General features: G+C 36.8%; 1 protein-coding gene and 1 long non-coding RNA gene across 6 annotated transcripts in view; one reads left to right on the top strand and one right to left on the bottom strand.

Annotated features, from left to right (window-relative positions):
- Ca1 (carbonic anhydrase 1) overlaps positions 1–15,363 on the bottom strand; it is a 102,180-nt gene that overhangs the window by 39,125 nt on the left and 47,692 nt on the right. The window contains 1 exon segment of one of the 3 annotated variants that reach the window (NM_001107660.1): positions 1,587–1,648. The exons of 1 other annotated variant lie outside the window; for it this stretch is intronic. The gene's annotated coding sequence lies outside the window, so the exon portion shown is untranslated. 3 annotated transcript variants of the gene reach the window in all.
- Positions 1–15,363, top strand: part of LOC147996148 (uncharacterized) — a 42,726-nt gene that overhangs the window by 16,476 nt on the left and 10,887 nt on the right. The gene's annotated exons all lie outside the window — the stretch shown is intronic.

Below are 15,363 nucleotides of genomic sequence, written 5' to 3'. Positions count from 1 at the left end.
GTATTTCCATGGAAATCTCATATGCTCTAAATGAGCTCTATGTTCTGACTGACAGAGAAGAAAGAATGCTCAGGCAAGATGGCGGATGCAAGACTGATCCTAAGACCCCCTCCACAATGTTCAATACAGGATGATAGGAGAAATTTAGTTGCTGTGCAGTGAACTTGAACTTGATGTACATTTACATAATGCTGTAAAACAAAGCATTCAGTGGATAGTGCTTATTATGCAGGAGATGGTCAATAAAATAATAATATGAGTGCTATTATACCAGATTGAAAGTTATAAAAAGCTTACAGGGTCCAATAATAAAAAAGAGAAACTTTAACTTTAAAGAACATTTATATAGATCTTCATTGATCAGATCAGAATGTGACTAAAAATTGGGTAAAGGTCTGCAAGATGTGGAAAGCTGTTATTTGAGGACAGTGTGCCACATGTCACCTTTTGTCTTAGGCCAGTCACTCCGGACATCCATTGTCTCAACTAGGTCTTGATCCTCTCTAAGATGTTTTATTGACACTTCACCCTTGGCCCTGATTCTCAGTACAGTAACACCACTGTATGATCAAAGTCCCTTTGTTTAAGTGACTTTGCAATCCTAGAAGATGGGATAGATACTTAAAGGAATGTTAAATCCATAAAGTTTGTGTTTGTATTAAGTTCAAAAATGTAATGTTTATGATCATTGAAGTAAGCCATCAAGGTTTCTGAAAGGACTGGAAATGCACAACAGAACCTAAGATATTAAAAAAAATAGATGAATGAAAGTAAGTATGACAGTTCAGCAGGTTAAGGCACTTGCCACCAAGCCTGATGACCTGAGTTTGGTCTGTGGGAGGACGCTCATGATAGAACACCTGCAAGTTGTCTCTGACTTATATATGTGTGCCACGACATGCTCTACCTCTCATATAAACATTACACAAAGAAGAATACTTTTTGAAAATAACTTAGATGCATTAACCATATGGTTTTAATTTTTAAGAAGCCATATTGTTTCTTGTCTCTACATAGTGCTAGAAGGAATGAGAGATTAGGATAATGAACATACTGATTTGGTTTTTTTTGACTTTTTAAGAAAAGTCCTCATTGTATATTTTAGGTAAGCTTTGAACTTGAATACCTCCTGAATTTCAGCCTCCTGAATGGGAGGATCATAAACGTGCCCCATCACATGGGAATTGGTCTATTTTTAGCAGCACTACTTTAATTACCAACACCCTTTTGCCAATTTCAAGTTTGTGAAAGACTACCTTGAAAAACATCTGGGATGCTTGAGAAATTCAGACAGACTAAGTTTTTAGTTGATATAGTTTATGGCATTTAAAGAAACTTAAAAGTCAATTAGTTACATAGTTTAGAAGAATGGATGTAGAATTAACCAAGAAATGCGTGCAGCTAATAAATCCTATCCCCTCCCCATTTCAATATTTATAATGACTTATTTGTTAAACATAAAGGTTTGGAAAATGAGTCAAAGTTTGTAACTTTCAGGTGGAACTCTGTTTTATAAGATCTCTTTGATAGATAGGTGCAAAAAATGTCTGTCTAGGTGAAAAACAGAAGAACTCCTTGTTACTTACAGCTTCAGAGAAGGTTGCTGGCCAGGTTACCCAGTGGCTCTCTCCTGAGTATGGGTACAGCAATATGGAGCAGTAGGAAGCAGCTTACATACAACAGGAAGGGTGGTGGTAACTATGGACCCAGATGGGCTGATTAATAATTATCTTGGTGGGCTGTGGGGCCCAAGAACTACCCCAAGTTGTCAGTTGGCTGGAATCAGAATGATTAGGGTAGGTCCATAGTGGATGCCCCAACATGAGAACCTGATAAAAGCAGCAGTTGGGGTGTGGACTTAATCAACTGTTTGTAAAAAGGAAACTGTCCAGTCACTGCCAGTGTCTCAAAAACCACTTCATGACAGTACAGAAAAAGAAAAAAATATATATACAGTCTTATGTGATTATTGAGTTTGTAAATCTAAATATCAAATTCAATTACTTGGGGGATAGTTGAGTGTTTTGAGTGGAAGGCAGTACTAGCGAATATGGAAAGAGTTTCCAGCATGGAGCAAAGACAGTAAATTTTCTCACTATTGAACAGATGAGTGCAAAGACATTCTAATATGGCAGGAAAAGAAAAAGACTAAGTAGAAACATGAAGTGTCCAAGGATTGACTCGAGTTGGTTTTAGCATTTGCTTGACTTTGCAGGCTAGTAAGTCAAGTGAGATTTTACCAACATCTTGCTTAAATAACAGGTTTTTGCTTAGAATTACAGAGAATGATAAAGGTAATAGTTTGGCCCAAACTTTGTCAGAGTAGACCCTTGATTGGTGGTGGTGTTGAGCCACAAACAAGAAGAATTAATATTCTGTATACCAGTTGAACTAGCTAGTAGAGAACTCATGACAAACTTGTTGACTGAATTTTTTGGCCTTCACGAAGCAAGCCTAGAATGTGTCAACATTTAGATATGGGAGATACTGGAATTTAGGGAACATGTGCATTAGCACTGGTGGTTTTCAATGTTGCATTAGAACAATGGCTCCTGTGGCCATTCTGGAATGTGCCCCAGCAACAGTGAGAAGCAATGTTTTAGGTATGGAGCATGGGTGACAGCAGGACAGGTAAGGGAGAAATGATTGCTATTATATTTATGGGAAGGCAAGAGATAACAGAGTATGTTCATGCAACTTTAGGTTTGAGGGCACTGGAAGGACAAGGGGGAATGCATAATCTTGCTATGGAGTCACAGCAAGGTGTGCTATTATCTTTGGGTTGGAAGATTATATCTCACTGTAGAAAAAAAGTGGGTACGAGGGATGAAAATGGAGGAACCAAAGCTTTTGTGATTCCTGACAGTGTTCTTCTGTTGGAGGAAATATGAGGGCCACTTGTCATAATAGGGCTCCCAGGATACAGGGTGGTTGTGTTTTGAAAGAAGTGTTAATTTCTTAACATACTGTTTCTCTAGTACAGTTATCATCTTGGTTGATGTGTGATATGTGACATATAGGATAATAATAGATGTAACAACTGCATAGGAAATAACTTCATTCATATGTGTGTATATTTTGGATATCTGTGTTTATGGCAATAAATTTGGATTTTATTGTCTGTGTAGGTTTTTAGAATGCAAAAGGGCAAGGTGCTTTTAAGAAAGACTGTGAAAGGCATAGGATATATAACAATGAGAAAGGCAGTGAAGGATATAAAGAGGCTAATTTGAACTGTTAAAAGCCACAAAGCCTGCTCTGTGACAGCAGGAAAGCACACCATTTGCAGCCTTTGGTATGCATATTCATCAGGTCTAAGAAGGAGCTGCTATTAACAGGAGTCTGTGTCTTAGAAACATTGGATGTGGTCCCATTGAGGCCTAACTTTACTGTGCTATACAGTCAAATTGTGATCACAGAGAGCTTCTTAGATCCTATACAGGATCACAGGACAGACCTAATTTGTTGGACAAATTGCAATGTCTGGAAACTTACCCTGTTGGTGGCTCCCACCTTTTAAATAAAACAGGACTCAATAATCTAATGGATCACTGACAGCTTAGGTCCTGTAGTAGTAGTGGTGAGGCTTGCCAAAGTCTTATGGAGTTTATATTCTTGGTAGCTGGAAACATGACAAATTCAGCCCTAAAGGTTAGTCTTTGGCCTGGATGTGTGGTACTAGCAATGCCTTTCTACACAGAAACAATGTGTAATACAATTTTGTGGCATATGATGTTACATCAGTCATTATGTAGAAGCAGAACCACTTGAGGAATCCAAAAGCAGTATTTGTATTCTAGAAATTTGATTTGTAGTTTGTGGATACCCAGGTATAGTTAACAATTTTAAGTAGACCAGATGGCAGAGCCTGTCTGATACTGTTTTAGTTTCAGTCATGAGTAGGTGAACCTAAATGTTCTCAACAGTTCAAGGATTTTGTGAGTGAGTAATAAGAGTTTAGGGTACACTGAAGACTTCAGATCACACACTGTGTGAGCATGGTCAGTAGTATGTTAGGATGTTTGCCTGTTAAAATATCTCTGGTTGAGGTCAGAACTCTTGTATCAGCATACAGGCAATTCATTCCATCAGTCACTATGTCCTTTTAACTCAAGTGTTGATGGCTGGTGATAGCTAAATGCAGTGGCCACATTTTTATGTCTTGTTGAAATAAGGGCTTATTTGGAAAATTTGAGCCTCCCAATCTCCTAAAAATGAAAACATCCAGACCAAGAATAGAACCAAGGTCCAGCATGGTGCTGTACGTTTACATCATGTAACATTTTATTGTTTGGTACTTCTTTTCTTCTGATGGGAATTTTCACCAAGGAAAGGTTACCTAGTCTTACAATAATGTACAGTAGTGATTCTTTTGTTTGTTTGTTTGTTTTAAATTTGAAAATGGGTCTTTCTATGTAGCTTAAGTGGCCTCAGACTCAGAAAAATTCTCTTGCCCTAGTTTCACAAGTTCAGGTACTACAGGCATGAGCCACCATGCTAGGCTTCCACCATTTTTCACTGGATTTGTTTGTCTTCCTCTTTGATAGTCTACATTTTGTGAAAAACTCCCTGGAGCAGTACCTACTGTTTCATTGAGGGAGTTAAATGGGGAAGTCAAATTAATCATCCACCCCTTACAACATGAATAATAAGGAATTTGGGGGATTGAAGGAAATTTAGGCTCAAATGAATCCAATAGCAAGTAGGTACAGTCTAGTCTTTAAGGCTGTATATTATCATTGGGTTAACTTGATCATTGATGGACTCCTGTGATGGTTAACCTTGGGTAAGTGTCAACTTGATTAGATATGGAATCAATAAGGCATGTCTATGGAGTTGTCTGTAAGAATATTTCCTAGAGCTTCCTTATTTCCAGATAGTTTTTATAGTATTGGAAGCTTCTATATAAGGTACTATATGTTCTGTATAAGGTGCTGTGGGAAGTCACCAACTTCCTATGAACTCTGTAAACTATAATAATGACTGATGTCACAAGATAGACTCCTGGGTGCAGTAGTAGCATAACTGTTATGGGGCATATGTGACTGCTTTCTGATTCATTTTAAGGCCCACTGAACTAAAGGAAATGCATACACAGTACTGTAAGTCTGGCCAAGAACCCATGTGTGGGGTATTCACAGACCACAGAACATACAACTACTATTCTGCCAAATGAAAAGCAGCATCAAGTTAATCTCTAAATTATATCTACCCCATAGATTAGTGCATCTCTCTGATGTCATCAGAGAAGCTTCTTTGTACAGTGAACAGTGCTTTCTGCAGAAACTCACAACTGATCAGTGTATAAAATCAAGTGGAATGCTTAGCTACAAATGAGACTTCTATGATACCCCCTCAAAGCTCAGAGAACATCAAAGGAGGTAGGGTGGAAAGATTGGGGAGGACTAGAGCAAAATAGTGTCATTTGGACATGGCAGTAAACAGCATGCATGAATTCACAGAATTGTGACTGCCTACATAAGACCTGTACCAGATCAAGTCAACCACCATTCCAGCATGAAGAAGGAAAGTGTTTGTAAGCTTCCACCCCTAACTAAAGACCTATGGACAGTTTATGGCTTCTGGTGGAGGGAGTGTCAGTTTATTTTACGAGTGACCTTTACTTGGTTTACTGTGGTCCAGAGAATAGCCTCATACTTAAGAGTGGATGGACAACACATATTGTTCTCAGTGGGTACAAAAAACAAAGATACAAAGTTGAGAGTTGGTAAGTAGGTATGGATGGATTTGAGAAGAGCTAAGGGGAGGAGTGGGCAGTGAATGTGATCAAATTACATTGCATATAATTTTTGAAGAATTGGCAAAACAATTAAATTTAAAATAAATTTTAAAATAGAATGTTTTCTGGAAGGATTGACTAAGAGGCAAAGGTCTTCCCTTAGAGTGAGCATCAGTTTCACTAATAACTGAGGGAAAAGTTCTTTTTTCCTTTTTGCCTTTGCTCCTGGAAGTGAGTGCGTCTGCTCTGAGGCTGCCTCTGTTACCATCTTTTTTGACATTGGATTCAAGCTTCTTTGTGGACTGAAGACCAATGGCTCTCCAGGAATCCTTCAGAACCAGATTGGGAATGTTGAGATATCCAGCCTTGGGGACCGAGCAGCTTGCGGGCTCAGATCAATGTCTGGTTTAGAGTTAGGGCACTGAGGCCTCTCTCTGCATAGACGGTCTTTGGTGATTTGTTCATGTTTAAGAGAATAACACAGTGCAATGTTAGCACTAAGGAAAAGTCAATCAGTTTGTGATATTGAGCACAATGTTTTTGGCCACAACGACAGTGTTTAAAGATCTGCAAATGAGGACATGTCCATTAATATAATGAAGAAGGGAAACTGAAACTGGCAAGCCCAGTGATTAGAACAGAATAAAGCATGCTTTGAAGAATATTGAGCACAGCTACTTTGATGAGAACATCAGGGTTTAACATTAGGGTTTGAATGGCTGTCATCAGTAAGGAGTCTTCCTTTATTTGCATTGGTCTTACAGGTACTTGAACTATCAATAGGAGAAATTGGAGTACTTCTTCTTTTTAAATAAATGTCAGGAAGAATGCTATTCTTCTGTTTCTTTATTTAACTGGTGCTAATGGAGTTTAAACTATCTTAAATTGTACAGATAAATAAATGGGGACCTTCTGGCAAGGTCCATTCACGATGCTATAGGTATTTATTAATTCAGGATGGTTTTACGATAGCATCCATTCTTTCTTTGAAAATTAAAGATGTAAAAATTGGAAACTAAATATTACTGTTGCAAAAATACACCAATTAGCACAATAAGGATATATATGTAAAACATATGGCTCATTTAAAGACATCTATGAACAGAAGACATACATAATCAGATCACAGTGGAGAGTTGTACAGGGGCAGAACATAGGAATTGGACATAGAGCTTTAAAAAATAATATAAAGAGAGGAAAATTAAAAATAGTCTTTTGTGAGCATTTTAATCATTTTCCCTAAACCGAAAGATATAAGGAATATGAAAATTTCAACCAGAAGAAACTACATAAATAAAGGCATAAAACTATCTACTTGTCATTCCCAAGGAATTCTGATTAAAAGGCAAATGCAATGTAATACACTCACTAATCCAGTGATGGATGCAAGCAGCACCTTCATGACTTCGATGTCACAGCAGGAAAGTGCCTAGTTTGGGAAGCTCTTGTCAGCAAATTCTTGTCAGCAAATTCTTTGGACCAATACCAGGTAACTAGGTAAGAGGGTGAGTAAGAGCAAAGATGGTCCTAGACAAAGAACACAGATGCATGGAGACACAGTGAGTGTGAGGGGAATGATTTGAAATCTTGCAAGCACACTAGAGATACTGTTTCCCATGTGTATGTTCTTCTGTTATTTATCAGGCAACTTCTCTGAACCCAGGGCTTACAAGTACAAACTGAATTTCAGGACATTGGCACTTTGCCTGAGATCACAGAAATAGAACTGGCTAGATATAGTATTCAAGGCCAGACTTCACCAAGACCCTGCTCTTTGCCTTTCTTTTCTCCTTCCCTGAGTGCTGCTGAGGGGTTTTGAAGTTAGATAGAATACTGGACCAGACGGCATACATGTTTGGGGATTGTGTTCCCTGAATGACATCACCAGAGTACTTTGAACCTGCATATAATGCTTTGATGGGCTCTGATACTCTTTGGATGGCTCAGTCATGACACCTGTCTGCAGTTTAAAGACAGCAGTTGCTCTGATACGTTTCTGAAATGGCTGAGCACTGAATAAGCTTCAAACACACACATGGAATGTTTTAAAGGCCCATTCTTGTAAATTCCAGGTTCAGGCGGGTGAAGGTCACTAGAAAGGACATGGACAAGGATAAGTGAGCTGAATCTGAGTAATAGCTTAATCAGAACCACGTGCTCTAGTTGGGGGTAGTGAGTAGGCATAGGTTGAGCATAAACAGGAACAGAAAAAGTCTAATCCAAGGCAATAGGAATGAAAACATTGTTCCAAAATGGTGTAAGTTATATGCAGTGAGAAACTAGATTATAGATCATCTTGTCACCAAATGTAAAGAGGATTCTTACTCGTGATGGTGTGTATTCAAATTAGTTTCTCCAAACTTTTCATGGGGTTTACAAGAACTAGGGATAAAAATTTTAATTCATTAATAACTTGGATTCAATCATATTAATTCAAGTTCTTTTTTCTTCTAAAGACCTCTATTCGTGAAATGGTGTTCTCATTCTCTATATGGCTTTTAACCAGTGATCAGAAGCCAGGGAGAATCACAGATTATCAAATACAGAGTCTACATGTTTGTAACCTCTGTGTTTGCCTATTAGTTTAATTTAGACATGATAAAATAATTTATCATGCATTAAGATTGCCATGCTGCAGGCATGGATTAATATGGAAAAGGGTAGAGTCTCTGATGAGATATCCTGAAATTAAGATGTCATCAAAGCTAAGCAGATTCCAGAATAAGGAAAAACAAGTTTTTAAAGATAGAGATATACTTTCTGTATCTCAGTATGAAAGGAGAAGTGAAAGGCATGTGCCCTAAATCATAATTGTAAAGACTGCTGTCTGTAGAAGTACAATCAATCTTGCTGGTGGCCGCAGTGATCCTGCTCCAGAACGGAGATGAAGCTCTGATCTCAGATTTTAATTGACCATTTGGAACTCTCAGGGAGGACCAGTGACACTGGGGTCTAAAATCCCTTATCAGCAATGATGCTATTTCTCAGCAAGGATGAGTGACTCCACCTGCAACTGAAGTCTAGTGTAACACTGCTACTTAATATCCAGTATCATGTCACCATCACTGGCGTCCTCTGACCACCTTGCCTTTGGAGATGAGAGCATGTTTTTATATAATATCATAATTGCTCCCGACAAAAGAGAAACTGGTGAAAGTGATTTAGATCTATCAGCAGACAAATGACAAATTAAAATAATCTCAAATAAACATTGTAGGGAAACATATATATATGTAACTTTACATCATTAGCTGACCTATGCATTGTTCATTGATTACATGTTGACAAGTATTACTGGAAGGTAGGTCATTTGATAAAATGACACATTCCACCTGAACCAGCTGTGGCTTGGTCCTTTGACAAAGATGGAAGATTCACTTTCCTTATTGGTAAAGCAATGGTTATGAAAAGCAACTGGCCAGAGTGCTTCTGAGGTTTAAGTAAGGTAATGCACTAACAAAATAACAGGCTGGGATCTGGAAGTCTCTTAGTCAACCATAGCTACGCTTATTTTTATTAATCTAATAAGTTAACATGGTTATAGACATAACTTTTGTCTATGAAGTTGTTTTGTCTAAAATGTTTATTTGGAAATGCTATTTTTCTACATATAATTATAACTTTGAGACTAGAGTTAATTCATATAGAGTTTAAAGAATTATTAATTTCAAATTTGTGTTTTAGGGGTTTTCACACATTTTTTCTTCATGTTCTACAAAAACCTTCTGAAATCTAATATAACACATATTAACAAGATATTGTATACTTTTAATTTAACTATATGAATTATAATTTTAACCACAACCATAATGCATGTAAAGAGCACTTTGTAGCACATTTAATTTCCTATTTTGTGTTTTTAGGCTGTGTGTGAGTGTATGTGTATTTATGCACATTTTCATGCTCTTTTTTCCTTTTTTTCTTTCTTTCTTGTTTGTGAATTTTGCATTGTGTCTTATTATTTCGTTTTTACTTCCCTGTTTGTTTGCTTTTTTTTTTTTGAGAAAGGAAAAAGGTGTGGTGTTGGAAGGCTTGGAAGCTGCAGAGGTCTGGGACGATCAGAATATAGTGTATGAGAAAAATCTTTATTTCCAATAAAAAGTGAATAAAAATTAAAAACTCTTAATATAACCTAGAAAAATATAAACACTGATTTCAAGAAATAAATTATCCAATTATAAAACATAAAATAAATGTAAGACATTAATATGCAGCACTAAATAATCCCTTAGCACACAAAGCTATCCAGTCAACATAAGTGATACTTAGTATCCATTAAAATTGCAAAGTAAGACAGGCAACTCATATAGAATAAACTTGAAATTGTGAAGTATGAAAGGCACAAAATGACATTTGTACAAATTTGGATGAGATTATTTCTTATGATATTGTAAGTTCTCTGTAGATTAATTCATAAGCATAATTTCAAATTTTAAAAAGATTGTGCACAGAAGAAAAGAGAATGATGAACCAGAGGCTTCCACAGGATGCTGAAAATGAAAGGTACTACAAATCTTTAGAAATTCTCTGTGGTTACCATATGGCATTAGTATAGGCAAACCAGATCATGTGGAGAAATAGAACTTTCTGTCAAGAAATAGAGTCAAATACATTGGGAGGCTTACTACTAATAACAGGGACACATTTTAAATTTATGAGAAAAGATGCACTTCAAATTGCCTGGAAGACAAAATCCACTAAAGAAAGGATATGGTCAGATCAGTATTTTCTCTCCTCACATTAAAAAAAAAAGTACAATGGTTCAGATCTTTGGAAAGAAAAGATTGAAGAAAGGAAAAAAAGAGAGGGAGGGAAGGAGTAAGTGAGTGAGGAACAAAAAGAGGAAAGGAGGGGAGAGGAAAGGCAAGAAAGAAAGGGAGGGAGAGAAGAAGGGAGAAAGGGAGGGTAGTGGGATACTAGGATGAGCGAATCTCTTTATGAGTCTTTGTCCACAGCAGCGAGCTTATACACAAGTGTAAGCCATTTCCTCTCACCTGCAGTATTTTTTTCATTCTCTGTTACACCATAACATAAGGGGGCTGATGGGACTGGTAGCCCATTCACATTCTAGTCAGTCAGCATCCCAAGCAGTGAGTAGACACTGAGGAGGTCACTACCATAGATGTTTTCTTGCTTGTGAACCAAAATGTTGAATCTACAGTATACCTTTCTGTGCTCAAGAACAGAAGCAAGCGACTCAATTTTCATACACAAAACAGGGAGTAGAGAGGGTCACCAAAGGGGAATTCTTGAACCCAGTAAAGCCTTTGGATTTGCAACTGTTCAGCTCTGACTGGATGTCAGAGGTTGTAATAGTTGTCAATAAACTTTGCTTTTGTTTTGCTATGAGCTCGTTTCATGTCTTTTAATTCTTTAATTGATTGAGAAAAAGAACTCATCACCTAGCAGGAATCAAAAGGAAGAGAGGGTGGAAAGAAAGGAAGAAACAATCATTTTAAAAATGTATGGATTATTTTACTATGTACACTTAGCAAAACTTCCCACTTCTTTCAAAATCAACAGGAAATAAAAGATTTAAAATTTGACTGTGTAACAAGCTCTCCAAGATGGAGAATTAGCCTCTCCCAAGGATGAGCTTACTGTACTGCATAGTGACCCAATATAATGTGTTCAAGCTATAAAAATGGGCTCAGCAGGTTTTATGTATATATATATATATATATATATATATATGTGTATATATACACATTGTGTGTGTATATGTATATAATACATATTTGTGTCTCTATATATTCATATATGTATATATATTCACAGAAAAATATTAATTTGATAGTGAAGTTGGTAATGGAAGAGATAGGGAGAGAAGAGAAAAAGGAAAGTAATGCAATTATATTTTAATTAAAATATGTAGTTTTTAAAAGTTCTCAAAATAGCAACACCTTAAGTGAAGGGTCTTTTAAAAATGTCAATTTGAAGAAAATATAGTGATTTGGATAGGAAAGATAGGGCCAATTTTCATTTACTTTCTGTCTTGGCAGCCTTGTCATGGGTGTTTTATAAAACACATGGTGCATCATCTGAGGTCAGGTCAGTTACATAGCAACATGGATTTCACTAGATGACTTTGCTTTCTGAAGGTACAAGAAGAGCTGCCAGTAAGGTCTCTAACAGGCAGTCTCAAGCTCATCTTGTGATTCTTTCTCATCTGCCAACTTTCTGAGACACCATTGGTCAGTCTTTTTTGAATGTGTTCTCCTCAAAGAATCTTTCATGTTAAAAAAAGGAAGACATATGAATCTAGGAACTCACTTAATAAAGTAAACAAACATTTAAGTTATGAGACAATATAGAATACATTACAACAACTTCATAGCACTTTTAGACATAAAATTAAATATAAATGTGATTTTATACTGTACTTAAGTGAGCACACATAAAAATGTATGTTCAAGTGAGCTTTATTCTTTGACTTTAAATTGAATTTATACTTCTCATGAAATGTAAGAGTGGTATTTTCTTGGCTGAAGAGTGCCTCAGGGGTAGAGCATTGTTTAGCATGCATTAGGTTGTGGGTTTGATCTACAGCATTACAAAACAAAAATTGAGACAAAACAAGGGACTAGGGAAGTGAGATGACTGACCAGAGAAGAGTGCTTGCTGCTTTTGCAGAGAATCTGAGTTCAGTTCCTGGCGCATATGTGAGGCATCTCTTACTCCAGCTCCAAAAATTTGAAACTCTTCTCTGGCCTCCACAGGCATGTGCACATCTGTGAATATGTTCATGCAAACACAGATATACACATTTATAGAATTGAAGTATAGAATGTAAAATAATTGGAGGGGAAAACCCTCAAATAATTCTATTTTACATCAGAGAAAACCACATTTTCTCATTTACTATACTATAATCATGAAGATAGTGTGGAAGTAATGTAATGTAGCCTTGTGTTGATGAATAATAAAATTTGTATCTTTAGGTTGAATTCCTTAATCTCTCAGTTCCTTGTAGAATATTGAGATAGTTCCCTTTTAGTTTATTGGGAAGTAAAGTTGTAATGTTTTTCAGAATAAACTCATCTTGACACTGTATTTAATTTGGAACAAAAGCAACTATTAAAGAACTTTAAAAAATGATAGTTCATGTTCATATTCCTCATTTTTTTGATTGAATAAAACCTTCATTGTGCTCATTCAGGGTAGTTGCTAAAAGGGTTTTTGTATTTTTCTTGTTTTCAGAATACTCAGTTCCCACTGAGTGTTTTGTAGAAGAATAACAGAAGACAAAATGTATTAGTTGTTTGACCAACTTTCTGTCATTATAGCAAAGTATAGAAACTTTCTTTTTTATTTTTTATTAGATATTTTTATTTATGTTTCAAATGTTATCCCCTTTTCTGGTTTCCCATCCATAAACCCCCTATCCCATCCCTCCTCCCACTTCTGGCAGCCCATATACAAACACCAAACTCAGATACTATTGCAGATACCAAAAAGTGCTTGCTGACAGGAGCCTGTTACAGCTGTCTCCTGAGAGGCTCTACCAGAGCCTTATTGATACAGATGTTGATGCTAGCAGCCAACCATTGGACTGAGCACAGGGACCACAATGAACCAGTTAGAGAAAGGACTGATGGAGCTGCACCCCATAGGAAGCACAGCAATGTCAACCAACCAGACCTGGCAGAGCTCTTGGGGACTAAACCACCAACCAAAGAGTATACCCTTGGCTCCAGCCACATATTTGGCAGAGGATGGCTTTTTCTCTTATCAATAGGATGAGAAGCCCTTGGTCCTGTGAAGGCTCAAATTCCCCAGTGAAGGGGAATGCCAGGGCGGTCAGGTAGGAATGGATGGTTGGGAGGGGGAGCATCCTCCTATAAGCAGGGGGAGGGAGGATGGGAGAGGGATTTCCCAGAGGGGAAATTGGGAAAGGAGATAACATTTGAAATGTAAATACATAAAATATCCAATAAAAAAAGAATGCCTCTGCTATCAGTATCCTAGGGATTAGAGGAATCAAACTTAAGAAAATGAGGAGGAAGAGGAAGAGGGAGAAGAATAAAGAGGAGAAGGAGAAAGAGAAAGAGGAAGAACGGAGAAGAGGAGGAGGGAGGAGGAAGAAGATGATGAGGAAGAGGAGAAATAATGAAGAGGAAGAAGAGAAAGAAGAGGAGGAAAAGGAAGAAGGAAGAAGAATAACAAGAATGACAAGAAAAGAAGGAAAAGGAAGAGTCTAAAGCAGGAGGAGAAGGAAGAAAAAGGAAAAGAAGAAGGGGAAAAAGAGGAAGAAGCAGAAACAGAAACAGAAGCTTTCTTCCTTGGAAAGATTTCAGAAACACTATAGCTATGATCCAGAGCTTATTTACGTCGTTAAACAATGGCACTGAGAGAATAAAGAAGGATGGGGTGAGAACATGTCAACATAGAAGGTTGTCCATCAATGACCAGCAGAGCTTGCTCTTCTTTCTGCCTGGTATAATAGAAGCTTAGTGTAAGAAAATGTCAGTTCAGATCCCTTTGTAATTAGCTATTGAAGGATTATCAGAATAGATACTTTGTATAAGCATTATAATAACACAGGAATTATGCCACTCTATACCATTATAGAGTACTATGCAAGAAAATAGATTTCTGTGTGGTGCTAATAGTTTTGAATGTTATATGTAACATTCAAATGTAACAACCATGGGATTTGTGGATATATGAGCCTAATTTGTATATTAGAAGTTTTATAAACAGAAATACTTGCAGTATTTCTAAATGTTATGCATTGAATTAATGTGTATTTCGACTTCAAAGGAGATGAACTTTTATTAATGAAAATTGTGATTTATAAGTAAACGAAAATATAAAAACATAAACAACTAAACATGAGCAATGTAAATCAATTTAATATAGTTTGTTTACTTATTAATCAAACTTTAGGAGTTCTGGTAACACTCCAGGATTAACCTTAGATACATACTAGCCTGGCTTAAAAAATTCCAAAGAAAAATTCAACACCCCTTCATGACAAAAGTCCTGGAAAGATCAGGAATCCAAGGTCCATATCTAAACATAGTAAAAGCAATATACAGCAAACCAGTAGCTAAGATCAAACTAAATGGAGAGAAACTGGAAGCAATTCCACTAAAATCAGGGACTAGAAAAGGCTGCCCACTCTCTCCCTACTTATTCAATATAGTACTGGAAGTCCTTGCCAGAGCAATCAGACAGTAAAGGGATACAAACTGTAAGGGAAGAAATCAAAATATCACTATTTGCAGATGATATGATATTGTACTTAAGTGACTGGAAAAGTTCCACCAGAGAACTACCTAACCTGATAAACAAGTTCAGCAAAGTGTCAGGGTATAAAATTAACTCAAAAAATCAGTAGCCTTCCTCTACAAAAAGGATAAACAAGCTGAGAAAAAAAATAGGAAAATGACACCCTTCACAGTAGTCCTAAATAATACAAAATATCTTGGTGTGACTTTAACCAAGCAAGTGAAAGAAAGATCTGTATGATTAAAGTCTCTGAAGAAAGAAATTGAGAAAGATCTCAGAAGATGGAAAGATCTTCCGTGCTCATGGATTGGCAGGATTAATATAGTAAAGATGGCCATTTTGCCAAAAGCAATCTACAGACTCAATGCAATCCCCATCAAAATTCCTAC

The sequence above is a fragment of the Rattus norvegicus genome, chromosome 2 (assembly GCF_021556685.1).
Source record: "Rattus norvegicus strain SHRSP/BbbUtx chromosome 2, alternate assembly SHRSP_T2T, whole genome shotgun sequence".
Taxonomy (NCBI): Eukaryota; Metazoa; Chordata; class Mammalia; order Rodentia; family Muridae; genus Rattus; species Rattus norvegicus.
Note: the sequence above shows the minus strand (reverse complement) of the source record. Positions and strands in the feature narration are given on the sequence as shown.